We start from the raw sequence: 23994 nt of genomic DNA, 5'->3' as shown, positions 1-23994 counted from the left end.
ACAACCAGATGACCCTGCAGTAAACAACAAACATTTACCCACATTTCACGAATCAAATACATTACTCCACTGTGAAATTGACGAATATAAGTGATAAAGGTATTAATCGAAGGAAGCACCTAGCAAAAGAATACAGTATTTCTAATAACTCCAATCGTCAGAACGCTTGGAATGGTGATTTATCTCTGACATAATCACACTCGATGTTTCAATAAACATAGCAGTCATGAAACGGAATCTCCCTGTTGAGAGAGAAGAACCATGTACCACAATTTGTGCAGTACATTGATTATTTTTAGTGACCATTGCAATAAGATATTTAAAAATTAAAGCAATTGAAGGAGATACAAAAACAAGAATATTTATCAAAATTCCTAACATTTGTTATTCAGTAAAATGCAAGTGGTGTCCAATCTGCACTAAAACCCATTGAATGGAGAATCTGCTTTCTGGTCATACAACCAGATGACCCTGCTCTAAACAAAAAACATTTACACACATTCAACGATTCAAATACATTACTCCACTGCGAAACAGATGAATACAAGGTACAAGGGTAACAATCAAAAGAAGCACCTAGCAAAATAAAGAGGTCTTTCCTAATAACTCCAATACTCAGATTGCTTGGAGTGGTAGTTCCCATCCAACAAAATCACACTCGATGTCTGAACAAACATAGCAGTCATGAAACAGTATCTCCCTGTTGAGAGGCAAGAAACATGTACCACAATTTGTGCATGTGGTGTCAAATATGCAGCAAAATACGATTGAATGGGGAACCTGCTTTCTGGCCATACAACCAGATGACCCTGCTGTAATCAACAAACATTGACCGACATTTTCACTATTCAAATATATTACTCCACTGTGAAATTGATGAATATATGTGATGAGGGTAACAATCAAAACAAGGACTCAGCAAAAGAAAGAGGTCTTTACTAATAACTCCAATTGTCAGAATGCTCGAAGTAGTGCTTCCCATCCAACAAAATCACACTCAAAAGTAGAACAAACATAGCAGGCATTAAACGGAATCTCCCTGTTGAGAGGGGAGAAACATGTACCACAATTTGTGCAGCACATTTATTATTTTTAGTGACCATTGCAATACTATTTTTAAAAATATAAAGCAAAAGAAGGAGATACCTCAACAAGAAGATTTATCAAATTCCGAAAATTCGTTATTTAGTAAAGTGCATGTGGTGTCCAATCTGCACCAAAAGACCATTGAATAGATAATCTGCTTTCTGGCCATACAACCAGATGACCCTGCTGTAAACAACAAACATTTACCCACATTTCACGAATCAAATACATTACTCCACTGTAAAATTGACGAATATAAGTGATAAAGGTAGCAATCAAAGGAAGCACCTAGCAAAAGAAATCAGTATTTCTGATAACTCCAATCGTCAGAACGCACGGAGTGGTGATTTCCATCCAACATAATCACACTCGATGTTTGAATAAACATAGCAGTCATGAAACGGAATCTCCCTGTTGAGAGAGAAGAACCATGTACCACAATTTGTGCAGTACAATGATTATTTTTAGTGACCATTGCAATAAGATATTTAAAAATTAAAGCAATTGAAGGAGATACAAAAACAAGAATATTTATCAAATTCCTAACATTTGTTATTCAGTAAAATGCAAGTGGTGTCCAATCTGCACTAAAACCCATTGAATGGAGAATCTGCTTTCTGGTCATACAACCAGATGACCCTGCTCTAAACAAAAAACATTTACACACATTTAACGATTCAAATACATTACTCCACTGCGAAACAGATGAATATAAGTTACAAGGGTAACAATCAAAAGAAGCACCTAGCAAAATAAAGAGGTCTTTCCTAATAACTCCAATACTCAGATTGCTTGGAGTGGTAGTTCCCATCCAACAAAATCACACTCGATGTTTGAACAAACATAGCAGTCATGAAACAGTATCTCCCTGTTGAGAGGCAGGAAACATGTACCACAATTTGTGCATGTGCTGTCAAATATGCACCAAAAGACGATTGAATGGGGAACCTGCTTTCTGGTTATACAGCCAGATGACCCTGCTGTAATCAACAAACATTTACCCACATTTCACGATTCAAATACATTACTATACTGTGAAATTGATGAATATATGTGATGAGAGTAACAATCAAAACAAGGACTCATCAAAAGAAAGAAGTCTTTCCTAATAACTCCAATTGTCAGAATGCTCAAAGTAGTGCTTCCTATCCAACAAAATCACACTCAAAAGTAGAACAAACATAGCAGGCATAAAACGGAATAATCCTGTTGAGAGGGAAGAAACATGTACTACAATTTATGCAGCATATTTATTATTTTTAGTGACCATTGGAATATTATTTTTAAAAATATAAAGCAAATGAAGGAGATACGTCAACAAGAAGATTTATCAAATTCCGAACATTCGTTATTTAGTAAAGTGCATGTTGTGTCCAATCTGCACCGAAAGACCATTGAATAGAGAATCTGCTTCCTGGCCATACAACCAGATGACCCTGCTGTAAACAACAAACATTTACCCACATTTCACAAATCAAATACATTACTCCACTGTGAAATTGACGAATGTAAGTGATAAAGGTACCAATCAAAGGAAACACCTAGCAAAAGAAAACAGTATTTCTGATAACTCGGTAATCGTCAGAATGCTCGGAGTGGTGATTTCCATCCAACATAATCACACTCGATGGTTGAATAAACATAGCAGTCATGAAATGGAATCTCCCTGTTGAGAGAGAAGAACCATGTACCACAATTTGTGCAGTACACTGATTATTTTTAGTGACCATTGCAATAAGATTTTTTAAAATTTAAAGCAATTGACGGAGATACAAAAACAAGAATATTTATCATATTCCTAACATTTGTTGTTCAGTAAAATGCAAGTGGTGTCCAATCGGCACTAAAAACCCTTTGAATGGAGAATCTGCTTTCTGCTCATAAAACAAGATGACCGTGCTCTAAACAAAAAACATTTACACACATTTAACGATTTAAATATATTACTCCACAGCGAAACATATGAATATAAGTTATAAGGGTAACAATCAAAAGAAGCACCTAGCAAAAGAAAGAGGTCTTTCCTAATAACTCCAATCATCACGACGCTTGGAGTGGTAGTTCCCATCCAACAAAAACAAACTCGATGTTTGAACAAATAATAGCAGTCATGAAACAGAATCTCCCTGTTGAGAGGCAAGAAACATGTACAACAATTTGTGCATGTGGTGTCAAATATGCACCCAAAAAACGATTGAATGGGGAATCTGCTTTCTGGCCATACAGCCAGTTGACCCTGCTGTAATCAACAAACATATACCCACATTTCACTAGTCAAATATATTATTCCACTGTGAAATTGATGAATATATGTGATGAGGGTAACAATCAAAACAGGGACTCAGCAAAAGAAAGAAATCTTTCCTAATAACTCCAATTATCAGAATGCTTGAAGTAGTGCTTCCCATCCAACAAAATCACACCCAAATGTAGAACGAACATAGCAGGCATTAAACGGAAACTCCCTGTTGAGAGGAAAGAAACATGTACCACAATTTGTGAAGCACATTTATTATTTTTAGTGACCATTGCAACAGTATGTTTAAAAATATAAAGCAAATGAAGGAGATTCCTCAACAAGAAGATTTATCAAATTCCGAACACTCCTTATTCAGTAAAGTGCATGTGGTGTCCAATCTGCACCAAAAGACCATTGAATAGAGAATCTGCTTTGTGGCCATACAACCAGATGACCCTGCTGTAAAAAACAAACATTTACCCATATTTCACGAACCAAATACTTTACTCCACAGTGAAATTGACGAATATAAGTGATAACGGTATCAATCAAAGGAAGCACCTAGCAAAAGAAAACAGTATTTCTAATAACTCCAATTGTCAGAATGCTCAGAGTGGTGATTTCCATCCACCATAATCACACTCGATGTTTGAATAAACATAGCAGTCATTAAACGGAATCTCCCTGCTGAGAGAGAAGAACCATGTACCACAATTTGTGCAGTACATAGATTATTTTTAGTGACCATTGCAATAAGATTTTTAAAAATCTAAAGCAATTGAAGGAGATACGAAAACAAGAATATTTATCAAATTCCTAACATTTGTTATTCAGTAAAATGCAAGTGGTGTCCAATCTGCACTAAAAACCCTTTGAATGGAGAATCTGCTTTCTGGTCATACAACCAGATGACCCTGCTCTAAACAAAAAACATTTACACACATTTAACGATTCAAATACATTACTCCACTGCGAAACAGATGAATATAAGTTATAAAGGTAACAATCAAAAGAAGCACCTAGGAAACGAAAGAGGTATGTCCTAATAACTCCAATACTCAGATTGCTTGGAGTGGTAGTTCCCATCCAACAAAATCACACTCTACGTTTGAACAAACATAGCAGTCATGAAACAGTATCTCCCTGTTGAGAGGCAAGAAACATGTACCACAATTTGTGCATGTGGTGTCAAATATGCACCAAAAGATGATTGAATGGGCAACCTGCTTTCTGGCCATACAGCCAGATGACCCTGCTGTAATCAACAAACATTTACCCACATTTCACGATTCAAATATATTACTATACTGTGAAATTGATGAATATATGTGATGAGGGTAACAATCAAAACAAGGACTCAACAAAAGAAAGAAGTCTTTCCTAATAACTCCAATTGTCAGAATGCTCGAAGTAGTGCTTCCCATCCAACAAAATCACACTCAAATGTAGAACAAACATAGCAGGCATAAAATGGAATCCTCCTGTTGAGAGGGAGGAAACATGTACCACAATTTGTGCAGCACATTGATTATTTTTAGTGACCATTGCAATAATATTTTTAAAAATATAAAGCAAATGAAGGAGATACCTCAACAAGAAGATTTATCAAATTCCGAAAATTCGTTATTTAGTAAAGTGCATGTTGTGTCCAATCTGCACCAAAAGACCATTGAATAGAGAATCTGCTTCCTGGCCATACAACCAGATGACCCTGCTGTAAACAACAAACATTTACAAACATTTCACGGATCAAATACATTACTCCACTATGAAATTGACGAATGTAAGTGATAAAGGTACCAATGAAAGGAAACACCTAGCAAAAGAAAACAGTATTTCTGATAACTCTAATCGTTAGAATGCTCCGAGTGGTGATTTCCATCCAACATAATCACACTCGATGTTTGAATAAACATAGCAGTCATGAAACGGAATCTCCCTGTTGAGAGGGAAGAAACATGTACCACAATTAGTGCAGCACATTGATTATTTTTAGTGACCATTGCAATACTTTTTTAAAAAATATAAAGCAAATGAAAGAGATACCTCAACAAGAAGATTTATCAAATTCTCAACATTTGTTATTCAGCAAAGTGCATGTGGTGTTCAATCTGCACCAAAAGACGAATGAATGGGAAATCTGCATTCTGGCCATACAGCCAGATGACCCTGCTGTAATCAACAAACATTTACCCACATTTCACGATTCAAATATATTACTATACTGTGAAATTGATGAATATATCTGATGAGGGTAACAATCAAAACATGGACTCGGCAAATGAAAAATATCTTTCCTAATAACTCCAATTGTCAGAATGCTTGAAGTAGTGCTTCCCACCCAAAAAATTACACTCAAATGTAGAACGAACATAGCAGGCATTTAACAGAATCTCCCTGTTGAGAGGGAAGAAACATGTACCACAATTTTTTCAGACCTTGATTATTTTTAGTGACCATTGCAATAAGATTTGTAAAAATAAAAAGCACATGAAGGAGATACCTAAACAAGAAGATTTATCAAATTCCGAACATTCGTTATTCAGTAAAGTGCATGTGGTGTGCAATCTTCACCAAAAGACCATTGAATAGAGAATCTGCTTTCTGGCCGTACAACCAGATGACCCTGTTGTAAACAACAAACATTTACCCACATTTTACGAATCAAATAGATTACTCCATTGTGAAATTGACGAATATAAGTGATAAAGGTATCAATCAAAGGAAGCACCTAGCGAAAGAAAACAGTATTTCTGATAACTCCAATCGTCAGAACGCTCGGAGTGGTGATCTCCATCCAACATAATCACACTCGATGTTTGAATGAACATAGCAGTCATGAAACGGAATCTCCCTGTTTAGAGAGAAGAAACATGTACCACAATTTGTGCATCACATTGATTATTTTTAGTGACCATTGCAATAAGATTTTTAAAAATTTAAAGCAATTGAAGGAGATACGAAAACAAGAATATTTTATCATATTCCTAACATTTGTTGTTCAGTAAAATGCAAGTGGTGTCCAATATGCCCTAAAAACCCTTTGAATGGAGAATCTGCTTTCTGCTCATACAACAAGATTACCCTGCTCTAAACGAAAAACATTTACACACATTTAACGATTCAAATACATCACTCCACTGCGAAACAGATGAATATAAGTTATAAGGGTAACAATCAAAAGAAGCACCTAGGAAAAGAAAGAGTTCTTTCCTTGCTTGGAGTCGTAGTTCCCATCCAACAAAATCACACCCCATTTTTGAACAAACATAGCAGTCATGAAACAGAATCTACCTGTTGAGAAACAAGAAACATGTACCACAATTTGTGCATGTGGTGTCAAACATGCACCAAAAGACGATTGAATGGGGAATCTGCTTTCTGGCCATGCACCCAGATGACCCTGCTGTAACCAACAAACATTTTCCCACATCTCACGATTCAAATATATTACTCCAACGTGAAATTGATAAATATATGTGATGAGGGTAACAATCAATACAAGGACTCAGCAAAAGAAAGAATTCTTTCCTAATATCTCCAATTGTCAGAATGCTTGAAGTAGTGCTTCCCAACCAACAAAATCACACTCAAATGAAGAACGAACATAGCAGGCATTAAACGGAATCTCCCTGTTGAGAGGGAAGAAACATGTACCACAATTTTCGCAGACCTTGATTATTTTTAGTGACCATTGCAATAAGATTTGTAAAAATAAAAAGCACATGAAGGAGATACCTAAACAAGAAGATTTATCAAATTCCGAACATTCGTTATTCAGTAAAGTGCATGTGGTGTCCAATCTGCACCAAAAGACCATTGAATAGAGAATATGCTTTCTGGCGATACAACCAGATGACCCTGCTGTAAACAACAAACATTTACCCACATTTCACGAATCAAATACATTACTCCACTGTGAAATTGACGAATATAAGTGATAAAGGTATCAATCAAAGGAAGCACGTAGCAAAAGAAAACAGTATTTCTGATAACTCCAATCGTCAGAACGCTCGGAGTGGTGATCTCCATCCAACATAATCACACTCGATGTTTGAATGAACTTAGCAGTCATGAAACGGAATCTCCCTGTTGAGAGAGAAGAAACATGTACCACAATTTGTGCAGCACATTGATTATTTTTGTGACCATTGCAATAAGATTTTTAAAAATTTAAAGCAATTGATGGAGATACGAAAACAAGAATATTTATCAAGTTCCTAACATTTGTTATTCAGTAAAATGCATGTGGTGTCCAATCTGCACTAAAAACCATTTGAATGGAGAATCTGCTTTCTGGTCATACAACCAGATGACCCTGCTCTAAACAAAAAACATTTACACACTTTTAACAATTCAAATACATTACTCCACTGCGAAACAGATGAATATAACTTATAAGGGTAACAATCAAAAGAAGCACCTAGGAAAAGAAAGAGGACGTTCCTAATAACTCCAATACTCAGATTGCTTGGAGTGGTAGTTCCCATCCAACAAAATCACACTCGATGTTTGATCAAACATAGCAGTCATGAAACAGAATCTCCCTGTTGAGAGGCAAGAAACATGTGCCACAATTTGTGCATGTGGTGTCAAATATGCACCAAAAGACGATTTAATGGGGAATCTGCTTTCTGGCCATACAGCCAGATGACCCTGCTGTAATCAACAAACATTTACCCACATTTCACGATTCAAATATATTACTATACTGTAAAATTGATGAATATGTGTGATGAGGGTAACAATCAAAACAAGGACTCAGCAAAAGAAAGTAGTCTTTCCTAATAACTCCTACTGTCAGAATGCTCCGAGTAATGCTTCCCATCCAACAAAATCACACTCGAAACTAGAACATATCAGGCATTAAACGGAATCACCCTGTTGAGAGGGAAGAAACATGTACCACAATTAGTGCAGCACATTGATTATTTTTAGTGACCATTGCAATATTTTTTTAAAAAATATAAAGCAAATGTAAAGATACCTCAACAAGAAGATTTATCAAATTCTGAACATTCGTTATTTAGTAAAGTGCATGTGGTGTTCAATCTGCACCAAAAGACCATTGAATAGAGTATCTGCTTTCTGGTGATACAACCAGATGACCCTGCTATAAAAAAAAAACATTTACACACATTTAACGATTCAAATACATTACTCCACTGCAAAACAGGTGAATATAAGTTATAAGGGTAACAATCAAAAGAAGCACCTAGCAAAATAAAGAGGTCTTTCCTAATAACTCCAATACTCAGATTGCTAGGAGTGGTAGTTCCCATCCAACAAAATCACACTCGATGTTCGAACAAACATAGCAGTCATAAAACAGTATCTCCCTGTTGAGAGGCAAGAAACATGTACCACAATTTGTGCATGTGGTGTCAAATATGCACCAAAAGACGATTGAATGGGGAACCTGCTTTCTGGCCATACAACCAGATGACCCTGCTGTAATCAACAAACATTTACCCACATTTTCACTATTCAAATATATTACTTCACTGTGAAATTGATGAATATATGTGATGAGGGTAACAATCAAAACAAGGACTCAGCAAAAGAATGAAGTCTTTACTAATAACTACAATTGTCAGAATGCTCGAAGTAGTGCTTCCCATACAACAAAATCACACTCAAAAGTAGAACAAACATAGCAGGCATTAAACCGAATCTCCCTGTTGAGAGGGGAGAAACATGTACCAGAATTTGTGCAGCACATTTGTTATTTTTAGCGACCATTGCAATACTATTTTTAAAAATATAAAGCAAAAGAAGGAGATACCACAACAAGAAGATTTATCAAATTCCGAACATTCGTTATTCAGTAAAGTGCATGTGGTGTCCAATCTGCACCAAGAGACCATTGAATAGAGAATCAGCTTTCTGGCCATACAACCAGATGACCCTGCTGTAAACAACAAACATTTACCCACATTTCACGAATCAAATACATTACTCCACTGTGAATTTGACGAATATAAGTGATAAAGGTATCAATCAAAGGAAGCACCTAGCAAAAGAAAACAGTATTTCTGATAACTCCAATCGTCAGAACGCTAGGAGTGGTGATTTCCATCCAACATAATCACACTCGATGTTTGAATAAACATAGCAGTCATGAAACGCAATCTCCCTGTTGAGAGAGAAGAAACATGTACCACAATTTGTGCAGCACATTGATTATTTTTAGTGACTATTGCAATAAGATTTTTAAAAATTTAAAGCAATTGATGGATATATGAAAACAAGAATATTTATAAAATTCCTAACATTTGTTATTCAGTAAAATGCAAGTGGTGTCCAATCTGCACTAAAAACCCTTTGAATGGAGAATCTGCTTTCTGGTCATACAACCAGATGACCCTGCTGTAAACAAAAAACATTTACACACTTTTAACAATTCAAATACATTACTCCACTGCGAAACAGATGAATATAAGTTATAAGGGTAACAATCAAAAGAAGCACCTAGCAAAATAAAGAGGTCTTTCCTAATAACTCCAATACTCAGATTGCTAGGAGTGGTAGTTCCCATCCAACAAAATCACACTTGATGTTCGAACAAACATAGCAGTCATAAAACAGTATCTCCCTGTTGAGAGGCAAGAAACATGTACCACAATTTGTGCATGTGGTGTCAAATATGCACCAAAAGACGATTGAATGGGGAACCTGCTTTCTGGCCATACAACCAGATGACCCTGCTGTAATCAACAAACATTTACCCACATTTTCACTATTCAAATATATTACTCCACTGTGAAATTGATGAATATATGTGATGAGGGTAACAATCAAAACAAGGACTCAGCAAAAGAATGAAGTCTTTACTAATAACTCCAATTGTCAGAATGCTCGAAGTAGTGCTTCCCATACAACAAAATCACACTCAAAAGTAGAACAAACATAGCAGGCATTAAACCGAATCCCCCTGTTGAGAGGGGAGAAACATGTACCACAATTTGTGCAGCACATTTGTTATTTTTAGTGACCATTGCAATACGATTTTTAAAAATATAAAGCAAAAGAAGGAGATACCACAACAAGAAGATTTATCAAATTCCGAACATTCGTTATTTAGTAAAGTGCAAGTGGTGTCCAATCTGCACCAAAAGACCATTGAATAGAGAATCTGCTTTCTGGCCATACAACCAGATGACCCTGCTGTAATCAACAAACATTTACCCACATTTCACGATTCAAATGTATTATTATACTGTAAAACTGATGAATATAAGTGATGAGGGTAACAATCAAAACAAGGACTCATCAAAAGAAAGAAGTCTTTCCTAATAACTCCAATTGTCACAATGCTCGAAGTAGTGCTTCCCATCCAACAAAATCACACACAAAAGTAGAACAAACATAGCAGGCATAAAAGGGAATCCTCCTGTTGAGAGGGAAGGACCATGTACCACAATTTGAGCAGTACATTTATTATTTTTAGTGACCATTGCAATAAGATTTTTAAAAATTTAAAGCAATTGAAGGAGATACGAAAACAAGAATATTTATCAAATTCTGAACATTCGTTATTCAGTAAAGTGCATGTGGTGTCCAATCTGCACCAAAAGACCATTGAATAGAGAATCTGCTTTCTGGCCATACAACCAGATGACCCTGCTGTAAACAACAAACATTTACCCACATTTCACGAATCAAATACATTACTCCACTGTGAATTTGACGAATATAAGTGATAAAGGTATCAATCAAAGGAAGCACTTAGCAAAAGAGAACATTATTTCTAATAACTCCAATCGTCAGAACGCTTGGAATGATGATTTCCATCCGACATAATCAGACTCGATGTTTGAATAAACATAGCAGTCATGAAACGCAATCTCCCTGTTGAGAGAGAAGAAACATGTACCACAATTTGTGCAGCACATTGATTATTTTTAGTGACTATTGCAATAAGATTTTTAAAAATTTAAAGCAATTGATGGATATATGAAAACAAGAATATTTATAAAACTCCTAACATTTGTTATTCAGTAAAATGCAAGTGGTGTCCAATCTGCACTAAAAACCCTTTGAATGGAGAATCTGCTTTCTGGTCATACAACCAGATGACCCTGCTGTAAGCAAAAAACATTTACACACTTTTAACAATTCAAATACATTACTCCACTGCGAAACAGATGAATATAAGTTATAAGGGTAACAATCAAAAGAAGCACCTAGCAAAATAAAGAGGTCTTTCCTAATAACTCCAACACTCAGATTGCTAGGAGTGGTAGTTCCCATCCAACAAAATCACACTCCATGTTTGAACAAACATAGCAGTCATAAAACAGTATCTCCCTGTTGAGAGGCAAGAAACATGTACCACAATTTGTGCATGTGGTGTCAAATATGCACCAAAAGACGATTGAATGGGGAACCTGCTTTCTGGCCATACAACCAGATGACCCTGCTGTAATCAACAAACATTTACCCACATTTTCACTATTCAAATATATTACTCCACTGTGAAATTGATGAATATATGTGATGAGGGTAACAATCAAAACAAGGACTCAGCAAAAGAATGAAGTCTTTACTAATAACTCCAATTGTCAGAATGCTCGAAGTAGTGCTTCCCATGCAACAAAATCACACTCAAAAGTAGAACAAACATAGCAGGCATTAAACCGAATCTCCCTGTTGAGAGGGGAGAAACATGTACCACAATTTGTGCAGCACATTTGTTATTTTTAGCGACCATTGCAATACGATTTTTAAAAATATAAAGCAAAAGAAGGAGATACCTCAACAAGAAGATTTATCAAATTCCGAACATTCGTTATTTAGTAAAGTGCATGTGGTGTCCAGTCTGCACCAAAAGACCATTGAATAGAGAATCTGCTTTCTGGCCATACAACCAGATGACCCTGCTGTAAACAACAAACATTTACCCACATTTCACGAATCAAATACATTACTCCACTGTAAAATTGACGAATATAAGTGATAAAGGTATCAATCAAAGGAAGCACCTAGCAAAAGAAAACAGTATTTCTGATAACTCCAATCGTCAGAACGCTAGGAGTGGTGATTTCCATCCAACATAATCACACTCGATGTTTGAATAAACATAGCAGTCATGAAACGGAATCTCCCTGTTGAGAGAGAAGAACCATGTACCACAATTTGTGCAGTACATTGATTATTTTTAGTGACCATTGCAATAAGATATTTAAAAATTTAAAGCAATTGAAGGAGATACAAAAACAAGAATATTTATCAAATTCCTAACATTTGTTATTCAGTAAAATGCAAGTGGTGACCAATCTGCACTAAAAACCCTTTGATTGGGGAATCTGCTTTCTGGTCATACAACCAGATGACCCTGCTCTAAACAAAAAACATTTACACACATTTAACGATTCAAATACATTACTCCACTGCAAAACAGATGAATATAAGTTATAAGGGTAACAATCAAAAGAAGCACCTAGCAAAATGAAGAGGTCTTTCCTAATAACTCCAATAGTCAGATTGCTTGGAGTGGTAGTTCCCATCCAACAAAATCACACTCGATGTTTGAACAAACATAGCAATCCTGAAACAGTATGTCCCTGTTGAAAGAAATAAACATGTACCACAATTTGTGCATGTGGTGTCAAAATTGCACCAAAAGACGATTGAATGGGGAATCTGCTTTCTGGCCATACAGCCAGATGACCCTGCTGTAATCAACAAACATTTACCCACATTTCACGATTCAAATATATTACTCCACTGTGAAATTGATGAATATATGTGATGAGGGTAACAATCAAAACAAGGACTCAGAAAAAGAAAGTAGTCTTTCCTAATAACTCCTACTGTCAGAATGCTCCGAGTAATGCTTCCCATCCAACAAAATCACACTCGAAACTAGAATATATCAGGCATTAAACGGTATCTCCCTGTTGAGAGGGAAGAAACATGTACCACAATTAGTGCAGCACATTGATTATTCTTAGTGACCATTGCAATATTTTTTTAAAAAATATAAAGAAAATGAAAGAGATACCTCAACAAGAAGATTTATCAAATTCTGAACATTCGTTATTTAGTAAAGTGCATGTGGTGTTCAATCTGCACCAAAAGACCATTGAATAGAGAATCTGCTTTCTGGTGATACAACCAGATGACCCTCCTCTAAACAAAAAACATTTACACACATTTAACGATTCAAATACATTACTCCACTGCAAAACAGGTGAATATAAGTCATAAGGGTAACAATCAAAAGAAGCACTTAGGAAAGGAAGAGTTCTTTCCTAATAACTCCAATACTCAGGATGCTTGGAGTGGTAGTTCCCATCCAACAAAATCACACTCCATGTTTGAACAAACATAGCAGTCATGAAACAGAATCTCCCTGTTGAGAGGCAAGAAACATGTACCACAATTTGTGCATGTGGTCTCAAATATGCACCAAAAGACCATTGAATGGGAAATCTGCTTTGTGGCCATACAACCAGATGACCCTGCTGTAAAAAACAAACATTTACCCACATTTCACAATTCAAATATATTACTATACTGTGAAATTGATGAATATATGTGATGAGGGTAACAATCAAAACAAGGACTCAATAAAAGAAAGAAGTCTTTCCTAATAAGTCGAATTGTCAGAATGCTCGAGGTAGTGCTTCCCATCCAACAAAATCACACTCAAAAGTAGAACAAACATAGCAGGCATTAAAGGGAATCTCCCTGTTGAGAGGGGAGAAACATGTACCACAATTTGTGCAGCACATTTATTATTTTGAGTGACCATTGCAATAAGATTTTTAAAAATTTAAAGCAATTGAAGGAGATACGAAAACAAGAATATTTACCAAATTCCGAACATTCGTTATACAGTAAAGTGCATGTGGTGTCCAATCTGCACCAAAAGACCATTGAATAGAGAATCTGCTTTCTGGCCATACAACCAGATGACCCTGCTGTAAACAACAAACATTTACCCACAATTCACGAATCAAATACATTACTCCACTGTGAAATTGACGAATATAAGTGATAAAGGTATTAATCGAAGGAAGCACCTAGCAAAAGAAAACAGTATTTCTAATAACTCCAATCGTCAGAACGCTTGGAATGGTGATTTCCATCTGACATAATCACACTCGATGTTTGAATAAACATAGCAGTCATGAAACGGAATTTCCCTGTTGAGAGAGAAGAACCATGTACCACAATTTGTGCAGTACATTGATTATTTTTAGTGACCATTGCTATAAGATATTTAAAAATTGAAAGCAATTGAAGGAGATACAAAAACAAGAATATTTATCAAATTCCTAACATCTGTTATTCAGTAAAATGCAAGTGGTGTCCAATCTGCACTAAAAACCATTTGAATGGAGAATCTGCTTTCTGGTCATACAACCAGATGACGCTGCTCTAAACAAAAACCATTTACACAAATGTAACGATTCAAATACATTACTCCACTGCGAAACAGATGAATGTAACTGATAAGGGTAACAATGAATAGAAGCACCTAGGAAACGAAAGAGGTCTGTCCTAATAACTCGAATACTCAGATTGCTTGGAGTGGTAGTTCCCATCCAACAAAATCACACTCGATGTTTGAACAAACATAGCAGTCATGAAACAGTATCTCCCTGTTGAGAGGCAAGAAACATGTACCACAATTTGTGCATGTGGTGTCAAATATGCAGCAAAATACGATTGAATGGGGAACCTGCTTTCTGGCCATACAACCAGATGACCCTGCTGTAATCAACAAACATTGACCGACATTTTCACTATTCAAATATATTACTCCACTGTGAAATTGATGAATATATGTGATGAGGGTAACAATCAAAACAAGGACTCAGCAAAAGAAAGAAGTCTGTACTAATAACTCCAATTGTCAGAATGCTCGAAGTAGTGCTTCCCATCCAACAAAATCACACTCAAAAGTAGAACAAACATAGCAGGCATTAAACGTAATCTCCCTGTTGAGAGGAAAGAAACATGTACCACAATTTGTGCAGCACATTTATTATTTTTAGTGACCATTGCAACAGTATTTTTAAAAATATAAAGCAAATGAAGGAGATACCTCAACAAGAAGATTTATCAAATTCCGAACACTCCTTACTCAGTAAAGTGCATGTGGTGTCCAATCTGCACCAAAAGACCATTGAATAGAGAATCTGCTTTCTGGCCATACAACCAGATGATCCTGCTGTAAACAACAAACATTTACCCACATTTCACGAATCAAATACATTACTCCACTGTAAAATTGACGAGTATAAGTGATAAAGGTATCATTCAAAGGAAGCACCTAGCAAAAGAAAACAGTATTTCTGATAACTCCAATCGTCACAACGCTTGGAGTGGTGATTTTCATCCGACATAATCACACTCGATGTTTGAATAAACATAGCAGTCATGAAACGGAATTTCCCTGTTGAGAGAGAAGAACCATGTACCACAATTTGTGCAGTACATAGATTATTTTTAGTGACCATTGCAATAAGATTTTTAAAAATTTAAAGCAATTGAAGGAGATACGAAAACAAGAATATTTATCAAATTCCTAACATTTGTTATTCAGTAAAATGCAAGTGGTGTCCAATCTGCACTAAAAACCCTTTGAATGGAGAATCTGCTTTCTGGTCATACAACCAGATGACCCTGCTCTAAACAAAAAACATTTACACACATTTAACGATTCAAATACATTACTCCACTGCGAAACAGATGAATATAAGTTATAAGGGTAACAATCAAAAGAAGCACCCAGCAAAATAAAGAGGTCTTTCCTAATAACTCCAATACTCAGATTGCTTGGAGTGGTAGTTCCCATCCAACAAAATCACACTCGATGTTTGAACAAACATAGCAATCCTGAAACAGTATCTCCCTGTTGAAAGCAATAAACATGTACCACAATTTGTGCATGTTGTGTCAAATATGCACCAAAAGACGATTGAATGGGGAATCTGCTTTCTGGCCATACAGCCAGATGACCCTGCTGTAATCAACAAACATTTACCCACATTTCACGATTCAAATATATTACTCCACTGTGAAATTGATGAATATATGTGATGAGGGTAACAATCAAAACAAGGACTCAGCAAAAGAATGAAGTCTTTACTAATAACTCCTACTGTCAGAATGCTCCGAGTAATGCTTCCCATCCAACAAAATCACACTCGAAACTAGAATATATCAGGCATTAAACGGTATCTCCCTGTTGAGAGGGAAGAAACATGTACCACAATTAGTGCAGCACATTGATTATTCTTAGTGACCATTGCAATATTTTTTTAAAAAATATAAAGAAAATGAAAGAGATACCTCAACAAGAAGATTTATCAAATTCTGAACATTCGTTATTTAGTAAAGTGCATGTGGTGTTCAATCTGCACCAAAAGACCATTGAATAGAGAATCTGCTTTCTGGTGATACAACCAGATGACCCTCCTCTAAACAAAAAACATTTACACACATTTAACGATTCAAATACATTACTCCACTGCAAAACAGGTGAATATAAGTCATAAGGGTAACAATCAAAAGAAGCACTTAGGAAAGGAAGAGTTCTTTCCTAATAACTCCAATACTCAGGATGCTTGGAGTGGTAGTTCCCATCCAACAAAATCACACTCCATGTTTGAACAAACATAGCAGTCATGAAACAGAATCTCCCTGTTGAGAGGCAAGAAACATGTACCACAATTTGTGCATGTGGTCTCAAATATGCACCAAAAGACCATTGAATGGGAAATCTGCTTTGTGGCCATACAACCAGATGACCCTGCTGTAAAAAACAAACATTTACCCACATTTCACAATTCAAATATATTACTATACTGTGAAATTGATGAATATATGTGATGAGGGTAACAATCAAAACAAGGACTCAATAAAAGAAAGAAGTCTTTCCTAATAAGTCGAATTGTCAGAATGCTCGAGGTAGTGCTTCCCATCCAACAAAATCACACTCAAAAGTAGAACAAACATAGCAGGCATTAAAGGGAATCTCCCTGTTGAGAGGGGAGAAACATGTACCACAATTTGTGCAGCACATTTATTATTTTGAGTGACCATTGCAATAAGATTTTTAAAAATTTAAAGCAATTGAAGGAGATACGAAAACAAGAATATTTACCAAATTCCGAACATTCGTTATACAGTAAAGTGCATGTGGTGTCCAATCTGCACCAAAAGACCATTGAATAGAGAATCTGCTTTCTGGCCATACAACCAGATGACCCTGCTGTAAACAACAAACATTTACCCACAATTCACGAATCAAATACATTACTCCACTGTGAAATTGACGAATATAAGTGATAAAGGTATTAATCGAAGGAAGCACCTAGCAAAAGAAAACAGTATTTCTAATAACTCCAATCGTCAGAACGCTTGGAATGGTGATTTCCATCTGACATAATCACACTCGATGTTTGAATAAACATAGCAGTCATGAAACGGAATTTCCCTGTTGAGAGAGAAGAACCATGTACCACAATTTGTGCAGTACATTGATTCTTTTTAGTGACCATTGCTATAAGATATTTAAAAATTGAAAGCAATTGAAGGAGATACAAAAACAAGAATATTTATCAAATTCCTAACATCTGTTATTCAGTAAAATGCAAGTGGTGTCCAATCTGCACTAAAAACCATTTGAATGGAGAATCTGCTTTCTGGTCATACAACCAGATGACGCTGCTCTAAACAAAAACCATTTACACAAATGTAACGATTCAAATACATTACTCCACTGCGAAACAGATGAATGTAACTGATAAGGGTAACAATGAATAGAAGCACCTAGGAAACGAAAGAGGTCTGTCCTAATAACTCGAATACTCAGATTGCTTGGAGTGGTAGTTCCCATCCAACAAAATCACACTCGATGTTTGAACAAACATAGCAGTCATGAAACAGTATCTCCCTGTTGAGAGGCAAGAAACATGTACCACAATTTGTGCATGTGGTGTCAAATATGCAGCAAAATACGATTGAATGGGGAACCTGCTTTCTGGCCATACAACCAGATGACCCTGCTGTAATCAACAAACATTGACCGACATTTTCACTATTCAAATATATTACTCCACTGTGAAATTGATGAATATATGTGATGAGGGTAACAATCAAAACAAGGACTCAGCAAAAGAAAGAAGTCTGTACTAATAACTCCAATTGTCAGAATGCTCGAAGTAGTGCTTCCCATCCAACAAAATCACACTCAAAAGTAGAACAAACATAGCAGGCATTAAACGTAATCTCCATGTTGAGAGGGGAGAAACATGTACCACAATTTGTGCAGCACATTTATTATTTTTAGTGACCATTGCAACAGTATTTTTAAAAATATAAAGCAAATGAAGGAGATACCTCAACAAGAAGATTTATCAAATTCCGAACACTCCTTACTCAGTAAAGTGCATGTGGTGTCCAATCTGCACCAAAAGACCATTGAATAGAGAATCTGCTTTCTGGCCATACAACCAGATGATCCTGCTGTAAACAACAAACATTTACCCACATTTCACGAATCAAATACATTACTCCACTGTAAAATTGACGAGTATAAGTGATAAAGGTATCATTCAAAGGAAGCACCTAGCAAAAGAAAACAGTATTTCTGATAACTCCAATCGTCACAACGCTTGGAGTGGTGATTTTCATCCGACATAATCACACTCGATGTTTGAATAAACATAGCAGTCATGAAACGGAATTTCCCTGTTGAGAGAGAAGAACCATGTACCACAATTTGTGCAGTACATAGATTATTTTTAGTGACCATTGCAATAAGATTTTTAAAAATTTAAAGCAATTGAAGGAGATACGAAAACAAGAATATTTATCAAATTCCTAACATTTGTTATTCAGTAAAATGCAAGTGGTGTCCAATCTGCACTAAAAACCCTTTGAATGGAGAATCTGCTTTCTGGTCATACAACCAGATGACCCTGCTCTAAACAAAAAACATTTACACACATTTAACGATTCAAATACATTACTCCACTGCGAAACAGATGAATATAAGTTATAAGGGTAACAATCAAAAGAAGCACCCAGCAAAATAAAGAGGTCTTTCCTAATAACTCCAATACTCAGATTGCTTGGAGTGGTAGTTCCCATCCAACAAAATCACACTCGATGTTTGAACAAACATAGCAATCCTGAAACAGTATCTCCCTGTTGAAAGCAATAAACATGTACCACAATTTGTGCATGTTGTGTCAAATATGCACCAAAAGACGATTGAATGGGGAATCTGCTTTCTGGCCATACAGCCAGATGACCCTGCTGTAATCAACAAACATTTACCCACATTTCACGATTCAAATATATTACTCCACTGTGAAATTGATGAATATATGTGATGAGGGTAACAATCAAAACAAGGACTCAGCAAAAGAATGAAGTCTTTACTAATAACTCCAATTGTCAGAATGCTCGAAGTAGTGCTTCCCATACAACAAAATCACACTCGAAACTAGAACATATCAGGCATTAAACGGAATCTCCCCATTGAGAGGGAAGAAACATGTACCACAATTAGTGTAGCACATTGATTATTCTTAGTGACCATTGCAATATTTTTTTAAAAAATATAAAGCAAATGAAAGAGATACCTCAACAAGAAGATTTATCAAATTCTGAACATTCGTTATTTAGTAAAGTGCATGTGGTGTTCAATCTGCACCAAAAGACCATTGAATAGAGAATCTGCTTTCTGGTGATACAACCAGATGACCCTGCTCTAAACAAAAAACATTTACAAACATTTAACGATTCAAATACATTACTCCACTGCAAAACAGGTGAATATAAGTTATAAGGGTAACAATCAAAAGAAGCACCTAGGAAAGGAAGAGTTCTTTCCTAATAACTCCAATACTCAGGATGCTTGGAGTGGTAGTTCCCATCCAACAAAATCACAAACCATTTTTGAACAAACATAGCAGTCACGAAACAGATTCTCCCTGTTGAGAGGCAAGAAACATGTACCACAATTTGTGCATGTGCTGTCAAATATGCACCAAAAGACCATTGAATGGGGAATCTGCTTTGTGGCCATACAACCAGATGACCCTGCTGTAATCAACAAACATTTACCCACATTTCACGATTCAAATATATTACTATACTGTGAAATTGATGAATATATGTGATGAGAGTAACAATCAAAACAAGGACTCATCAAAAGAAAGAAGTCTTTCCTAATAACTCCAATTGTCAGAATGCTCGAATTAGTGCTTCCCATCCAACAAAATCACACTCAAAAGTAGAACAAACATAGCAGGCATAAAACGGAATCCTCCTGTTGAGAGGGAATAAACATGTACTACAATTTGTGCAGCACATTTATTATTTTTAGTGACCATTGCAATATTATTTTTAAAAATATAAAGCAAATGAAGGAGATAACTCAACAAGAAGATTTATCAAATTCCGAACATTCGTTATTTAGTAAAGTGCATGTTGTGTCCAATCTGCACCAAAAGACCATTGAATAGAGAATCTGCTTCCTGGCCATACAACCAGATGACCCTGCTGTAAACAACAAACATTTACCCACATTTCACGGACCAAATACATTACTCCACTATGAAATTGACGAATGTAAGTGATAAAGGTACCAATCAAAGGAAACACCTAGCAAAAGAAAACAGTATTTCTGATAACTCTAATCGTAAAAATGCTCGGAGTGGTGATTTCCATCCAACATAATCACACTCGATGTTTGAATAAACATAGCAGTCATAAAATGGAATCTCCCTGTTGAGAGAGAAGAACCATGTACCACAATTTGTGCAGTACATTGATTATTTTTAGTGACCATTGCAATAAGATTTTTAAAAATTTAAAGCAATTGAAGGAGATACAAAAACAAGAATATTTATCAAATTCCTAACATTTGTTATTCAGTAAAATGCAAGTGGTGTCCAATCTGCACTAAAAACCATTTGAATGGAGAATCTGCTTTCTGGTCATACAACCAGATGACACTGCTCTAAACAAAAACCATTTACACAAATTTGACGATTCAAATACATTACTCCACTGCGAAACAGATGAATGTAACTTATAAGGGTAACATTGAATAGAAGCACCTAGGAAACGAAAGAGGTCTGTCCTAATAATTCGAATACTCAGATTGCTTGGAGTGGTAGTTCCCATCCAACAAAATCACACTCGATGTTTGAACAAACATAGCAGTCATGAAACAGTATCTCCCTGTTGAGAGGCAAGAAACATGTACCACAATTTGTGCATGTGGTGTCAAATATGCAGCAAAATACGATTTTATGGGGAACCTGCTTTCTGGCCATACAACCAGATGACCCTGCTGTAATCAACAAACATTGACCGACATTTTCACTATTCAAATATATTACTCCACTGTGAAATTGATGAATATATGTGATGAGGGTAACAATCAAAACAAGGACTCAGCAAAACAAAGAAGTCTTTACTAATAACTCCAATTGTCAGACTGCTCGAAGTAGTGCTTCCCATCCAACAAAATCACACTCAAAAGTAGAACAAACATAGCAGGCATTAAACGGAATCTCCCTGTTGAGAGGGGAGAAACATGTACCACAATTTGTGCAGCACATTTATTATTTTTAGTGACCATTGCAATACTATTTTTAAAAATATAAAGCAAAAGAAGGAGATACCTCAACAAGAAGATTTATCAAATTCCGAACATTCGTTATTTAGTAAAGTGCATGTGGTGTCCAATCTGCACCAAATGACCATTGAATAGATAATCTGCTTTCTGGCCATACAACCAGATGACCCTGCTGTAAACAACAAACATTTACCCACATTTCACGAATCAAATACATTACTCCACTGTAAAATTGACGAGTATAAGTGATAAAGGTATCATTCAAAGGAAGCACCTAGCAAAAGAAAACAGTATTTCTGATAACTCCAATCGTCAGAACGCTCGGAGTGGTGATTTCCATCCAACATAATCACACTCGATGTTTGAATAAACATAGCAGTCATGAAACGGAATCTCCCTGTTGAGAGAGAAGAACCATGTACCACAATTTGTGCAGTACATTGATTATTTTTAGTGACCATTGCAATAAGATATTTAAAAATTAAAGCAATTGAAGGAGATACAAAAACAAGAATATTTATCAAATTCCTAACATTTGTTATTCAGTAAAATGCAAGTGGTGTCCAATCTGCACTAAAACCCATTGAATGGAGAATCTGCTTTCTGGTCATACAACCAGATGACCCTGCTCTAAACAAAAAACATTTACACACATTCAACGATTCAAATACATTACTCCACTGCGAAACAGATGAATACAAGGTACAAGGGTAACAATCAAAAGAAGCACCTAGCAAAATAAAGAGGTCTTTCCTAATAACTCCAATACTCAGATTGCTTGGAGTGGTAGTTCCCATCCAACAATATCACACTCGATGTTTGAACAAACATAGCAATCCTGAAACAGTATCTCCCTGTTCAGAGGCAAGAAACATGTACCACAATTTGTGCATGTGGTGTCAAATATGCACCAAAAGACGATTGAATGGGGAATCTGCTTTCTGGCCATACAGCCAGATGACCCTGCTGTAATCAACAAACATTTACCCACATTTCACGATTCAAATATATTACTATACTGTGAAATTGATGAATATATGTGATGAGAGTAACAATCAAAACAAGGACTCATCAAAAGAAAGAAGTCTTTCCTAATAACTCCAATTGTCAGAATGCACGAATTAGTGCTTCCCATCCAACAAAATCACACTCAAAAGTAGAACAAACATAGCAGGCATAAAACGGAATCCTCCTGTTGAGAGGGAAGAAACATGTACTACAATTTGTGCAGCACATTTATTATTTTTAGTGACCATTGCAATATTATTTTTAAAAATATAAAGCAAATGAAGGAGATACCTCAACAAGAAGATTTATCAAATTCCGAACATTCGTTATATAGTAAAGTGCATGTTGTGTCCAATCTGCACCAAAAGACCATTGAATAGAGAATCTGCTTCCTGGCCATACAACCAGATGACCCTGCTGTAAACAACAAACATTTACCCACATTTCACGGACCAAATACATTACTCCACTATGAAATTGACGAATGTAAGTGATAAAGGTACCAATCAAAGGAAACACCTAGCAAAAGAAAACAGTATTTCTGATAACTCTAATCGTCAGAATGCTCGGAGTGGTGATTTCCATCCAACATAATCACACTCGATGTTTGAATAAACATAGCAGTCATGAAATGGAATCTCCCTGTTGAGAGAGAAGAACCATGTACCACAATTTGTGCAGTACATTGATTATTTTTAGTGACCATTGCAATAAGATTTTTAAAAATTTAAAGCAATTGAAGGAGATACAAAAACAAGAATATTTATCAAATTCCTAACATTTGTTATTCAGTAAAATGCAAGTGGTGTCCAATCTGCACTAAAAACCATTTGAATGGAGAATCTGCTTTCTGGTCATACAACCAGATTACACTGCTATAAACAAAAACCATTTACACAAATTTAACGATTCAAATACATTACTCCACTGCGAAACAGATGAATGTAACTTATAAGGGTAACAATGAAAAGAAGCACCTAGGAAACGAAAGAGGTCTGCCCTAATAACTCGAATACTCAGATTGCTTGGAGTGGTAGTTCCCATA

Source organism: Schistocerca gregaria, chromosome 11, assembly GCF_023897955.1.
Source record: "Schistocerca gregaria isolate iqSchGreg1 chromosome 11, iqSchGreg1.2, whole genome shotgun sequence".
In the NCBI taxonomy this organism is placed as follows: domain Eukaryota; kingdom Metazoa; phylum Arthropoda; class Insecta; order Orthoptera; family Acrididae; genus Schistocerca; species Schistocerca gregaria.
Note: the sequence above shows the minus strand (reverse complement) of the source record.